Here is a 15881-nt window from a genome sequence, read left to right on the forward strand (position 1 = left end):
TGAAGTTTCTTTGAAGTCGACACAAACACACAAAACTCACCAAAACGTCTCCGTTTCTGTCTCCAGACTTTCACCGAAATATCTCCGTTAGTATCTCCACAGCTCCAGCGTGCGGCGGCTCATTTTGGTCCGAAATAACGGTAATTTAAGGAGGGAGAATCTTCTGCTCTGCAGCACGAGCGGTTCACCTTCTGACTCCGCGGCTCTGAAGTTACAGGAACCGGGAGGGGCGGGGCTATGTAAAGGAGATCTACGGCAGCCCAGAGGGGCGGGGCGATTTACAGCATGTGAATAAAATATGTTTTAAAAATGCTGTTTAGAAATATGTTATATTTATTTTATTGGGTATTTAATGAGTTCATTTAAACAGAACTTCTAACCTTTACCTGTATCTTTTTAATATTAAGTAAATATATAAATAAAACTGCTTTCTTTTAACAGTCACAACAAGCTTTACACAAAACAGAAAACAAAGAAAAACTTAAACACTATTTATTCATAATAAGTAATAACCATAAGAATTAGTAATGGTATTTAAACAGTTTAACAATCAAAAGGGTTTTCAATAATACTTACATTAAATTACATGACAATTTTAGATTTTATAGAAATGTAGTTCATTATATCCTACACAAGTTTTGTTATTTTTTCAGCCACACACTATGTTACAAAATGTTATTTATTTCAAACATTGAAAATGTTAATAAAAATGTATTTAAAGTTAAATACATGTAATTTCCCACGTTGTACTTTAAATAACAATGTGTATCACACTGACAGCGTTAATGTCAAAACAATAGAAGAAAACTAGAGAACTATAGAACTATGGAAGGATAGAAGAGAACTGTAGAAGGATAGAAGACAACTAGAGATGTTTACAGCCTCAACATGGGGGGGGTGTAACTATGTACATTTACTTTAGTACTGTGAATGTGAGTAGTAAAGTACACATTCAAGCTAGTTTACTTGAACTTTGAGTATGCAAGCTATGCAACTTATTAAGATTTTGCCACAAACACCGCCTGAAACACCAGAGCAGGGGGAAGGAGAGGGGGAAACACCAGAGCAGGGGGAATGAGAGGGGAAACACCAGAGCAGGGGGAATGAGAGGGGGAACACCAGAGCAGGGGGAATGAGAGGGGAAAACACCAGAGCAGGGGGAATGACAGGGGAAAACACCAGAGCAGGGGGAATGACAGGGGGAAACATAGAAGACATTCCTTTGTAAACCAAAAAGTAGTGGTGTAAATACTGTGGTCTGCTCTTTTCTTCACTGATGCTGTTTCCTCCATTGTTCTCTTTCTCTTCCTTTTTCCCTCTCTCCTGTTTCGCTTTTATTTCATCTTGTTCCCTCTCTAACTCCCCTTCTTTCTCTCCCACTTTCTCCCTCTTTTTCTTACCCACTTTCTCCTTCTCCCTCTCTTTTTTCCCCACTTTCTCCCTCTCTTTCCCTCCCACTTTCTCCTTATCCCCCTCTTTTTCTCCCATTTTCTCCCTTTCTTTCTGTCCCACTTTCTCCCTCTCTTGTCCCTATTTTTTTCACAACCTGAAGCACCTCGGTGTAGAAGTGAGGCTCCGCGTTGATCCTCAACATGGTGGCGCTCAGCCTGTCGATCAGATACAGCGCTCTCTCCCAGAATGCATTGTGGTTGGACTCTCAGGATGTATTGTGGCTGGCCTCCAGCAGAAAAAGTTTGAGTGGGTAGGTACAAGCTGCCCAGCTATGAGTAGCTCAGGTAGAGACAGGTGAGGTAGACAGCTTGCAGTTCCTGCTCCAAAGATGTGTCCTTGTCCACCGCCATCCGGCACAGCAGGTACACAAAGACAAGACTGGCAGGACTGGTGAAGACCTGGTCCTACAGGGGACAGACTGGTTAGAAACAAACAGGATAGGTACACACAGACAAAGAATGTACTTTCTGCGGAAGCTGAAGAAATTCAACCTGCCTCTTCCATCATTATCTGTTACACTGCTGCCACTGCCAAGGACTTGGAGTGGGTTAGGGTCTGGGTTAGCATGTTCTAAAACAAAGCCACAAAAACACTCAAAAAGAAGACAACAAAGTTGCTGCATGAACATGTCTAATGATTACTATTATTACTATCCCATAAATAAAAAGAGTAAGGATGAAAATGTTACTTTTGTGTCCAGTTGAGGGCCTGTTTTTGTATCTTATAGCTAAAAGTTTGTTAACTACCGTCTATGAGGCATTCTCCAGACATTTCTTTATGAATCATAATATGGCAGAACTTATAAATGTTACCTAGGAATGAATCCTATATTCTATAATCTTCAACTCAAAGTAAACTGTTTTCTGAACAGCAAGCCCCTATCATCTACCATGGTCAACACTATGTCTGCTTTTGTTGTTGTCAACAGCGCTAGAAGACGTATTCAGATCATTTACTGCAGTAAAAGTACTAATACTACACTGTTTATATACTCTGTTACAGTAAATGTGCTAAATTCAAAAATTTACATCAGAAAATACAAGCATCGATCTAAAATGTTGCATGTTTAAGATGGTGCCGCTGTGTGTGTCACGCCGCTTACCTCTGCTGGGATTATCGTTGATTTGCTTGTTTTTACTGTTTGTCACTCGAAATGTGTCACCGCTGATGGTGTCTGACCGCCTGACTTTTTTAAGTATATATAAGTCTGGGTAGAAAGTTTCAATCCACGGCTCTGACGGTCAGTCAGGTATGACACTGCCACCGGCGCCGCCACCCTTCCTGGCGTCCATTCCGGCCCATCTACGGCGTCAGGCCTATCTGCCGCTCTGCAACAATCACCGCAGGGGACGCGGCAAGAGAGGAGGAGTATGTGTCAGGTTCAGAGCATACCTGGCATACATCCACCTGCAATCGGGGCCATCCATGTGTCCGATCTTCCATGGAGTTCATTGGCTTCAATCTGCTGCATTCTCCAGTATACAGTTACCGGCAGGTCCGGCAGACTGTACCGGAGTCCGAGTGCCCGTCTCCCCGTTGCTGGAACAGGAAGTGCTCCAAGCAAGGCTGTGTGCATGGGAATCTCCGCCAGCTCAGTGGTTCTTCCCAACAAACTGAAAGGTGCCCGATTCGCATGGTACTGATCAACACTAGATCTTTCAAAAATAAGACTTTTATGTTGAATGATTTCTTACAAACAATGCACTGGACTTTCTGCTGTAGACAGAAATATGGCTGAAACCAGGTGATGACAGCGCCTTCTCGGAGCTTATCCCCCCCAGCTGATCTTTCCTCAACTCCCCTCGGGCTGTCACGTTGAGGTGGTGGGCTGGCCACTCTCTTCAGAGACAAGTACAGATGCAGGTTATTACCTGCACTTAGTCATAATAGTTTTGAAATTCAGCTGTTTGTGGCTGATCTGGATTCACCTGTGTTGTGTGCAGTTGTTTATTGCCCGCCAAAACTCAACAAGGATTTTATATGTTTCTGAGTTTTTAGAGGATGTTGTTCCTAAATACGACAAGTTCCTGGTTTGTGGGGATTTTAATATCTATGTGTGTTGTCCGTCAAACCCACTTGCTCACGATTTTAAAACAATTTTGAACTCTTTCGGTCTTAACCAATATGTGGAAGGGCAGACACATCGTCTAGGCTGTACCTTGGTTCTTGGTTCATCTCCTATGGTCTTTCAGTTTCACTTGGAGAAATAACTGAAACTGGTATCTCAGATCACTTCCCCATCAGGTCAGAGATCAGTGTTCCACCTCCCGCTATTACGCTTGTGTCCTCAGCTTCTAGGCGCCACTCCATCACCTCCTCTTCAGCTGGAGAGTTTGCCTCTGCGTTTGTGGGCTCACAGTTTTATGTAAAGAATGGTCTGGTCTCTCCTTCTTCCCCAGATAACATTCTCACTGTGCTCCATTCCACATGCACTGAAATCCTAGACTCTATTGCCCCTCATTGGGTTACAGCTGTTAAACCTAAGGTGGACCCCTGGCTAAATGACACCACAAGGGCCCTTAGGCAACACTGCTGACAAGCTGAACAAAGATGGAAGAAATACAATTTACATGTGTCACTGGGTGTAAGGGACAGTCTATCCACATACCAGAGTGCTGTGAAGGTGACGAAGATGCAGCATCTCTCTTCAGTCATAGCTAACAGTTGCCATGAACCAACAGTGTTATTCAATACTTTTAACTCTGTCATAAATCCATGCACCTCTGCACAGACAGATGTATCAGTCAGTACATGTGAGAAATTTGTTGGTTATTTTATTGACAAAGTAGCATCTCTCAGGATAATTACCAGTACCGCCAGAATGGTGAAGGAGGTTTTTATAGCACCATTGGGGCGAGTCTTCTTACTCTTTTAAATTCCTGTCTTACTTTAGGTTCTGTCCCACCTGCCTTTAAACATGCTGTGGTCAGGCCCCTCCTGAAGAAGCCAGTGCTGTTCAAATTTAGACCAGTCTCTCATCTGCCTTTTAGTTTAAAGGTTTTAGAAAAAAATGTTTTTATACAGTTACAACTGAACTCTGTTTTTGAAAAATTTCAATCTGGTTTTAGATCACGTCCCAGCACTGATTCTGCGCTGTTGCGGGTACATAATGATATTGCCTTGTCCGTTGATGCCGGGAATCCTACTGTTTTAGTCCTTAGGACCTCACAGCTTGAACGTTGTGTAGGCATCAGAGGCTCGGCATTCAAATGGTGCAGCTCCTATCTGTCAAATAGGAGCTTTTCTGTTGATTGGTGACCTCTCCTCATCAGTTGCTCCTCTCTCTTGTGGGGTACCACGGGGATCCATTCTTAGCCCTATTTGGTTTTCTTTATATATCCTGCCTTTAGGGGCAATTAAGGGAAAGCACAACCTATCTTTTCATTGCTATGCAGATACTTTTTAATCTAGTTGCCTTTGAAAGCATATGACAGTGTTGCACAACTTTAAGGTAAAATGGAGTGTATTATTTTCCGTCCTCCAAGCATGCAGGATGGTCCAGCTTTGAGTTTGGGAGCTCTGGCACCCTACATTAGATCAGTTGTCAAAAACTTGGGAGTTACTTTTGATTGCAGCATGAAATTTGATAGGCAGATCAGTAATGTTGTTAAAATGAGCTTTTTCCAGCTTTGTCTGCTGGCTAAAGTTAAGCTTTTTCTGAGACGGCATGACCTAGAAAAGGCCATTCATGCTTCTATTAGTTCAAGGTTGGACTACTGTAATGCTCTCTATGTTGGTCTAAATCAGACGTCCATCTCTGTGGCTGTATGTATGTATGTCAATCAACATTTAGTCTTTGTGATGGACGTGTTTATAAAAACAAAAAAATAAGGATGAAGTGTATTTTTGCCTTTTTCTTTTCTGGCCCCCACTTTTTTCTGCTGTAAACTACTTTGCTGTGCGGCTGTGGCTCAGTGGAAGAGCGGTTGCCTGCCAATCGGAAGGTTGGTGGTTCGATCCCCGCCCCTGCAGTCATTGTCGAAATGTCCTTGGGCAAGACACTGAACCCCGAGTTGCTACCGGTGCTGCGCATCGGAGTGTGAATGTGTGTGAATGTTTATCTGATGAGCAGGTGGCACCTTGTACGGCAGCCCCGGCCACAGTGTATGAATGTGTGTGAATGGTGAATGTTTCCTGTAGATGTAAAAGCGCTTTGAGCAGTTGTTAAGACTGGAAAAGCGCTATATAAATACAGCACATTTACATCTCACGCCTTCAACTTGTGCAAAATGCTCCTGCTGCTTTTTAACAAATACCTAGTATTTGTCTGAAATTTTAACTTTGCGGGAGCACAACCGGTCATTGCGGTCTTCAAATCAGTTGGTTTTAGAAGTACCTAGGTTCAGGTTTAAAGGGGGGGGGGTGATCAGGCTTTTGCAGTTGCTGCCCCGAGACTCTGGAACAAGTTACCCCCTATTACCATTACAGATGTTGCTCTTTTTAGGTCCAAACTCAAAACATATCTGTTTAGTCTGGCTTTAATACGTAGCAGTGGTGTGACAATTTCATTCTTTTTTTATGTAACCTTTTTTGATTTTACTGTTTTTTATATTCTGTTTTCACTCTTTCTATTGTATGATGTGATTTTATTCATTCTGTTAAGCACTTTGACTACCTGCTGGTGGCTGTAAAGTGCTATATAAATACATTTTGATTGATTGATTGACTGATTTATTGATTGGGAAAATCAAAGTCTCTGCCATTTAATGAGGAAACAGAAATCCCAGAAAGTATGATCTGGAAATTACATCGATTGGAGGGGCATATTAAATGTTTTTGTGAATGTCTGTGTGTCTGGGTAAACACAGACAAATCATGGACAAATGTCTCAACTTTACCAAGAGTTGTTTCTTCTCATAATGTTAACTATATTTAATTTAAATCTGGACTCAAAAGATTTCTGTTTAGATTTGTTGCTTTAATGGTTACATAACTTTTTCTACTTTTTTTAGTTTTAATCTGTAACTACTGTGATGGCCGCACTAGCAGCCACACATGGCAACAACTCACGTTCCGGGGAAGTTGCCGCTGGGGGTTGTTGGCGGAAAGACAAAAGGACCTCCAATTGATTGGAAGCTGTTTAAATGGGGGAAAGGATAATTGGATTGCACCATGTTTCCCCATATCATGGGGGTGGCAGAGGATTTTATTTTTGAGTTGTTCTTTTCTTTGTTAGTTATATTTATAGTTGGTTATGATTATTTGGTCAATGTATCCTTCGTTTATATTAGGTAGTATTGGGTTAAGATAAGTTGTAGTTATTGTGGTTTGGTTATTTATGGTGTTAGTCTATTCCCCCCCTTTGTGTCAGAATGGCCTTATCAGCCACTATATATGTTTCCCTCCTGTCTCAGTATGGAGGTCTGTTTGATTATGTTACCTGAATTAAAGTTCTGTTAAGTTCACCTCTTTTATGGGCCCAGGATTTTCTGTTTTTCGAAAAGTTGTTTGTTTTGTTTTGTAAATAAAAACTTGCATTTTTTTTTTTAATTTACCTAATGACTCCTCGTGCCTGCAAGCTTGGTCCCTCACACTACCTTTGTTTTTATTGTCTTTTAAAACATTATTTTACATTATTTCTTTTACCATTTTCTCTATATTTTTTTACATTTTTCTTTACTTGTAATTTTAACATTCCTTTATTGTATTTCTTTTGTATTTAACTTACCCAAGTCCATATCCTTTGCATTCAACTTATTGACTGCTCTTCAAATCTCTGCATGGTCAATTCAATTCACTTCAACTCAGAGTAATAGTACACCACCCCCAGACTGTCACTCAGGTAATATCAGGCCATTGTGATGTAGAATTTAAAAATTAAAGGCTTTAAAAATGTCAGATTAAAAGTATATTTTGACTCTTTTTCAGGCTAATTAAAAATTAAAATTAAAATTAAAAAAAATAAAAACTCCTTTATAGCCATTTCAACTGAGAGTGATAGTACACTACCCCCAGACTGTCACTCAGATTATATCGGACCATTCTGATGTAGGATTTTAAAATTATAGGCTTTGAATGTCCAATTAATGAAATGTCCAAATAAAGATATAATTTCACTTGTTTTCATGCTGGCAATTAAAACTATATTTGAACTTTTTCTAAAAACAAAACCTGGATGAGGTGTTCCATTCTGATAGATATTTCCCACCTAAAAGAATGAGTTACCCTAATTTTAACAATATTTATAGAGGAAGTGGTTCCTTATGATAGATATAGCCTACCTGACAGTATGAGCTACTCCACCTTTAACTACATTAATTGAGGAAGTAGTCCATTCTGATGAATATCTCCTACTTGTCATAATGAGCTACACTACTTTTATCTATACTGACCAAAATTATAAACGCAACGCCCCCATTTTTAACTAACTGAACTCAAAGATCTAAGACTTTTTCTACGTACACAAAAGTTCTAAAACAGGTCTGAAAACCAGTCAGTATCTGGTGTGACCACCGTTTGCCTCACGCAGTACAACACATCTCCTTCGCATAGAGTTGATCAGGTTTTTGATTGTGGCCTGTGGAATGTTGGTCGACTCCTCTTCAATGACTGAGCAAAGGGGGGACGTGCGTTCTCGTGCTGAAACTTGTGGTGATGGTTGTGGATGAATGGCACAATGGGCCTCAGGATCTTGTCATAGTATCTCTGTGCATCCAAAAATGCCTTCAATAAAATGCACCTGTGTTGGTTGTCCATAACATATGCCTGCCCATACCATAACCCCACTGCCACCATGGGCCACTCAATTCACATGGTTGACATAAGCAAATCGCTCACCCACAAGATGCCATACACGCTGACTGCCATCTGACCTGTACAAAACCGTGATTCATCCGTGAAGAGAACACCTCTCCAACATGCCAGAAGCCATTGAATGTGAGCATTTGCCCACTCAAGTCGGTTATGACGACAAACTGCAGTCAGGTTGAGAGCCCACTGGGATGAGCTTTCTGTTTCAGTTTCTGACAGTCTGTGCAGAAATTCTTTGGTTATGCAAATTGATTGTTGCAGAAGAGGATCTTGGAGCTGAAGATGCTGGATGTGGAGGTCCTGGGCTGGTGTGTTTATACAGGGTCTGTGGTTGTAAGGCCAGATGGATGTGGTTCCAAATTCTCTGAAACGCCTTTGGAAATGGCTTACTGTATGGTACAGAAATGAACATTCAATGCACGGGCAACAGCTCTGGTGGACATTCCTGCAGTCAGCACGGCAATTGCATAATCCCTAAAAACTTGCGACATCTGTGGAGTTGTGCTATGTGATAAAACCGCACATTTTTGAGTGGCCTTTTATTGTGGCCAGCCTAAGGAACACCTGTGTAATAACCCTACTCTCTAATCAGCTTCTTTACATGCCGTACCTGTGAGGTGGATGGAGTATCTTGGCAAAGGAGAAGTGCTCACTACCACAGATTTAGACATATTTGTGAACAATATTTGAGAGAAATAAGCCTTTTGTATTCATAGAAAAAGTCTTACATCTCTGAGTTCAGCTCATGAAAAATGGGGGCAGAAACAAAATGTTGCATTTACAATTTTTTTTCAGTATACACTCAGGGATGAAGTACTGCATTCTAATGGATATTTCCCATACACAGATTGAGCTACTATACTTTGAACCACATTTCAAGACGAAGTAGTCCATTCTGTGACACATTTCCTTCCTGTCATAATCAGCTAACCTAGTTTGAACCACATTTAGAGAGAACATATTCCATTCTGATAGATATTTCCTACCTTATATAAAAAGCTGCTAACCACAAAGAGGAAGTAGTCCATTATGATGGATATTTTCCCACCTAAAAGAAGAGGGCTACTCTACCTGTAAGTGTGTATATATAGATATACATTTCTAAAGGGGAATATTCCATTATGACAGATTATTTCTAAATGACACAATGAGCTAACCTACTTTTATCTACATGTAAAGAGGGTTAGAAAAAATTTGAAAAAAATGTTTTTATTATAACAGACATTTAACAGTTGTTTGGAAAAAATGTATTAAGTTTTTTTCTGGACCTCTACCAAACCTGATCAGCGATGACATGTACTGCTGCATGTCATCCTTCCACCGCTGGTTGTCAGGGTGGGGCCCAGCTAATAATGTGGCCTACGTTGACAACTGGAGGGTGTTCTGGGGAAAGCCTGGTCTAATTAGGAGAGACAGCTATCATCCCACTTTGGACGGAGCCGCTCTCATATCAAGAAATCTGACCGAGTCTCTTATCGGCCATAAACCACAACAACCCATTTCTAATATTAGTAATCACTAGTAATAACTCCACTGTGCCTCCACTGGGCCAGTAGCCCACTCATAGTCTAATAACCATGGTGTCTGCCCCCCTGACTCAGATCGGTTAAATCAAAAGGTAAACAAAAGAGGGCTTTACTTAAGAACCTAATTGGAATTATAACTCCCACTGCAATGATAAAACAGAATAGGAAAATGATATATGGACTATTAAATATTAGAGCTTTGTCCTTTTAAAGCAGTACTAGTAAACAATCTGATATCAGATAATCCAATTTATCTATTCTGTTTTACTGAAACATGGCTGGGCCATGAAGAATATGTTAGTTTAAATGAAGCCACTCCTCCCAGTCAGAATAATACTCTAATTCCTAGAAGCTTAGGCCGAGGGGGGTAATTTAAGTTTATTAATTAATCCTAAACCTAGACTAAATTATAACTCGTTTGAAAGCCTTGTTCTGAATCTTCTACATCCATCATGGAAAACATTACAGGCAATTATATTCGTTGTTATTTACCGATTTCCAGGACCAGATTCTGAATTTGTATCTGAATTCTATCTTAGTTTTTATCAGGTGTAGTCCTTAAATCAAACAGACAAGTACTTATTGTAGGTGATTTTAATATTCATGTGAACGTTGCCAAGAATAGCCTTAGTACTGCTTTCAACTCACTACTAGATTCAGTTAGTTTCCGTCAAAGTGCATAAGGCCACTCACTGTTTTAACCACACCCCTGACCTTGTGCTGAGATATGGCATCCAAATTGAAGATTAGTAGTATTCCCGCAGAAGCCTTTATTATCAGACCATTCTATAACAACTTTTTAATTCTTACTACCCAACTCTACTAAATGAAATAAAAGTTTCTGCACTAGATGCCTATCTGACAGTGCTATAGATTAATTTAAGGAAGATATTCCCACAGCATTTAATTTAATTCCATTCCTTAATATACCAGAGGAACTTTATGTTAACTTTAGTCCCTCCCAAATTAATAAATCTGTAGATGGAGCTACGACCTGCCTACAGACAACTTTAGACTCTGATGCTCCTCTAAAAAAAAAGATGATGAAGCAAAGGAAACTAGCACCTTGGTATAAGTCCCAGACTCACAAATTAAAACAAATCTTGCAAAAACTTGAAAATAAATGGCGTTCCACCAAACTGGAAGAATCTTGTTTAGATTGGTAAGACAGTCCAAAAATGTACAGGAAGGCCCTCAGAAATGCCAGATTAGACTATTACTCATCACTAATAGAAGAAAATAAGAACAACCCAAGGTTTCTTTTCAGCACTGTAGCCAGGCTGACAGAGTCCCAGCTCTATTGAGCCATCTATTCCTATAGCTCTGAGTAGTGACAACTTTATGAGCCTCTTTAATGATAAAATTATAACAATTAGAGATGATCACCTTTTGCCCTCAATTTCAACGGTTCACCTTCAAACGCAGTAGCAATAGAAAGATCAACAAGACCTGACATATACTTAGACTGCTTCTGTCCTATAGACCTTCAACAATAAATGTCTAAGGTCTCTTTAGCTAAGCCATCTACCTGTCTCTTAGATCCCATTCCAATGAGGCTACTTAAAGAAGCGTTACCCGTGGTTAACACTCCATTACTCAGAAACATCGCCAAACTCCTTCCCACACTCACGCCAGCAGATGTTGAAAAGCTTGCTTTTGTCTCCTCCAGGCTGGACTACTTCAATGCGCTCCTCGCTGGGATCCCTGAGAAAAGCCTTCAGAAGCCAAAGTACATCCAATACAGCGCTGCTAGAATCCTGAAGAGGGTGCCTAAACATGCCCACATCCCCCCCATCACTCCACTGGCTTCCTGTCTCACTCAGGATTGAGTGCAAGGTCTCCCTTCTTACCCATCCGTGCATCCATGGTGAAGCCCCCCCCCACCCAACTCAAGGAACTCCTCACCCCACAAACCTCAACTCGTACCCTCCAATCTTTCTCAGCGTATGGCTTTAAAACCTATCTTTTTAGGAGAGCTTTTGATTGAACTCTTGAAGTGCATTACAAATTAAATGTATTGTTATTATTATTATTACTAGACATGATCAATATGTCTCTATTAACATTTATGTACTGCAGTCATTTAAAGTAGCTGTGATTAACCTCTCCTGAAAAAAACCCTCCCTCAGACCCTGAGGTCTTAGCCAACTATAGACCTATATCTAAACTTCCCTTTATCTCCAAGATCCTTGAGAAGGTAGTCGCTAATCAGTTATGTTATTTTCTACATAGCAATAGTTTGCTTGAGGACTTTCAGTCAAGATTTAGAGAGCATCATAGCACAGAGACAGCTCTGGTGAAAATGACTAATGACCTTCTGACTGCTGCAGACACAGGACTTGTCTCTGTACTTGTTTTACTAGATCTTAATGTGTGTGTGTGTCTGTGTTGTCTCTGTACTTGTTTTACTAGATCTTAGTACTGCATTTGACACCACTGACCATACTATCTTGTAACAGAGACTGGAGAATTTAGTTGGCTTCAAGTCATATTTATCCGATCAATCTCAATTTGTTAAGGTTAACGACAAATCCTCCAAGTACGCTAAAGTCAGCCATGGCGTTCCACAAGGCTCAGTGCTTGGACCATTTCTATTCTCTTGTTATATGCTTCTTCTGGGTAATATTGTTAGGAAACACTCAATTAACTTTAGTTGTTATGCAGATGACACCCAATTATATCTATCAATCAAGCCAGACGAAACCAGTCAGTTAGCTAAACGTCAACAAACTTCCTGCTATGACATGAACTACTACGAACTACTATTTATAGTGACTGTTCCATTAGCTTTTACTGTGACTGTTATTGCCGCTGTATATCACCCCCCCAACCGGCCGTCAGACACCCCATACCAAGAGCCTGGATCTGTCCCAGATTTCTTCCTAAAAGGGAGTTTTTTTCTCACCACTGTTGCACTAAATGCTTGCTCTGGAGGGAACTACTAGAACTGTTGGGTCCTTGTAAATAAAAGAATGGTCTAGACCTACTTTATCTGTAAACTATCTGTAAATTATAGTGTGTGGTCTAGACCTACTCTATCTGTAAATTATACAGTGAGGTCTAGACCTACTCTATCTGTAAATTATAGAGCGGTCTAGAACTGCTCTATCTTTAAATTATAGTGGTCTAGACCTGCTCTATCTGTAAATTATAGACTGCGGTCTAGACCTGCTCTATCCGTAAATTATAGAGTGGTCTAGACCTGCTCTATCTGTAATTTATAGAGTGTGGTCTAGACCCGCTCTATCTGTAAAGTGTCTCAAGATAACTTTTGTTATGAATTGATACTATAAATAAAATTGAATTGAACAAATGACAAATGAAGTAATTAAGTTAATAAGTAATTGAGTAATAAAGCAAGTAAATAAGTAAATTAGGTATAAAGTAAGTAAGTAATTAAGTGAGTAATAAAGTAAGTGAATAATAAATAAGTGAGTAAGTGAGTATGAGTAAAAAGATAAGTAAATAAGTGAGTAAAAGGTAAGTAATAAATAAGTAAGTGAGTAAGTGATTAATAAAGTAAGTAATTAAGTGATTAATAAAGTAAATGAGCAGAGGTGGGTAGTAACGAGTTACATTTACTCCGTTACATTTACTTGAGTAAGTTTAAAAAAAAATTGTACTTCTAGGAGTAGTTTTAAATCACTATACTTTTACTTGTACTTGAGTAGATTAATGAAGAAAAAGCTGTACTCTTACTCCGCTACATTAGGCTACAATGAACTCGTTACTTTTCTTTTTACCTCTTTGGTATTCTACGCGTCATTGTTTTGATCCCCCCCGCCTTTGTCTCATTTTAATGTTTTATTTTAATTGTTTCAACGTGAAGGAGAAGCGGGTCTACTCCGAGCTCCTCTCGGATGACTGAGCTTCTCCCCCTATCTCTAAGGGAGATGCCAGCCACCCTCCTGAGGAAACCCATTTCGGCCGCTTGTACCCTGGATCTGGTTCTTTCGGTCATGACCCATCCTTCATGACCATAGGTGAGGGTAGGAACAAAATATGCCCGGTAGATCGAGAGCTTTGCCTTCTGGCTCAGCTCCCTTTTCGTCACAAACGTGCGATATACAGAATGTAATACCGCACCTGCTGCTCCGATTCTCCGACCAATCTCCTGCTCCATGGTCCCCTCACTCGCGAACAAGACCCCAAGGTACTTAAACTCCTTCACTTGGGGTAAGGACTCACTCCCTACCCGAAGAAAGCATACACCAATCATATAAAATGATTGGTTCTTTATTAACTATTGGCTTATAAATGACTTTAAGCCAATCATTGTAAAGTGTTACCAAAGAAGATATGCAACATGGCACTATTAATACATGAGTTATTTTAGGTAATAAGAAAAGAAATATATATTTTACATAAACTATCTGATGAAGTCCAAGTATATCGTTGTCTGAACTTCATCTTTACGCTTCTTTATTATCGCTGCCTAAACCTGTAACTTGGTTTGGTCAAAGCATTTTATTGTTGAATATGAAGAAAAAAAAATTTAAGTAAATACATTTCTTCTTTCAATTATATATTCCTTTTTCCAATGTTGTACTCATACAATAACATTACACACAAAGCAAAAAACAACCTGGAAAAAAGTATGTTATTTTGCATTTATTGATAAAAGACAAATGGCAACCTTCAGCTTTAATGTACAAAAGCATCTGAGTCCTCTTCTCTCAGTAGTCAAGTAACACTAAGCACTAATACTGGACAGGACACGGGTGTAAAAGAGCATTTTAGCTTCGGCAGACCCCAGCACTGACACTGGATCCAACTGAAGCCATTTTTGTATTTTGTATTTACTTGTATTTTCAAAACATAACAAGAGGGCTGTTATTTCTATTGCATAAAAACGCTTTGTATGTTCCATATACGGTATGTTCCGTACCAAAAGTCTCATAATGTGTTTTACATCCTTCCCAGGCAGTAGAGCCTCCTTTCATTGCAAATCAAATCACAGATCATATGTATTTACGCTTTAGTAATAAAATTGATAAGTATACGTTATCTTTAGAATGCTTTTAATGTGAACAGTAACTTACAGTATATTTTCTAAAAAAATTTGGATATAAAGTGCAATTGGCTTAATTCCTATTAGGAATGAAGTAAAACACAGGTGGAAAATGATATACCAAAGCATTACACATGTCCCTCCCTCAAGAGAAAGCAACATTTGCTAAACCTCGGCAGATAACGATAGCTTGGCAACCGTAGCGAGGTGGGGCAGGCCTGTTGAGCTTTGGATTTCGCAAACACGCACATACTAATAAAAAAACAATACTGTCAAATACAATAGTATGAAAACCGCTTGGAGGGTGGAGTCTTTTTTCAAGAACCACAAACCCAAAAGAGCAAAATTGTAATGAATGGTTTATGTGCTCTAAAGTAGGCTGCAGATGTTAGCCTGTACAAGCTAATGTTAGGTTTATGACCTTCAGTTGTAACTTGGCAAAAATACAAAAGACAATGGGCATGTCTTTAGATAATTATATTATTTTATTGTACAGGTTACATGAGAAAGAAACATGCTCAGGACTTGAAATTCCGTTCATAGAACGCTCCAAGTTTATTTGCAAAGCCAATCTACCGCTCCGTAAACCCCTGTCTGATCATGAGCCAGTCAGAGTTGTCCCCTGCACCGCGCAGCTTAGTTTCTAGATGGAGACAGTCCCAGAGGACAGAGTAAAGGGAATAAAATTCAGATAGCTGTTGCTCATACGTTGGTATCAAGGTTTACCAGTTTACCAGTAAACGCAACATTTTCTCCTGCCTGTGTTGTTTTTCAGACAACAGTAGTGACCAGTGGTAGTCGGTGCTAGCTCACAGGGCTCTAGGATGCTAGTTAGTGTCTGTTAGCTCACAGGGCTCTAGGGTACTAGTTGTGTCTGTTAGCTCACAGGGCTCTAGGGTGCTAGTTAGTGTCTGTTAGCTCACAGGGCTCTAGGGTGCTAATTAGTGTCTGTTAGCTCACAGGGCTCTAGGGCACTAGTTATTGTCCGTTAGCTCAAATGGCTCTAGGGTGCTTGTTGTGTCTGTTAGCTCACAAGGCTCTAAGTTGCTAGTTAGTGTCTGTTAGCTCACATGGTTCTAGGGTGCTAGTTGGTGTCGGTTAGCTCACAGGGCTCTAGGTTACTAGTTGTGTCTGTTAGCTCA

Source organism: Etheostoma spectabile, chromosome 21 (genome assembly GCF_008692095.1).
Source record: "Etheostoma spectabile isolate EspeVRDwgs_2016 chromosome 21, UIUC_Espe_1.0, whole genome shotgun sequence".
Taxonomy (NCBI): Eukaryota; Metazoa; Chordata; class Actinopteri; order Perciformes; family Percidae; genus Etheostoma; species Etheostoma spectabile.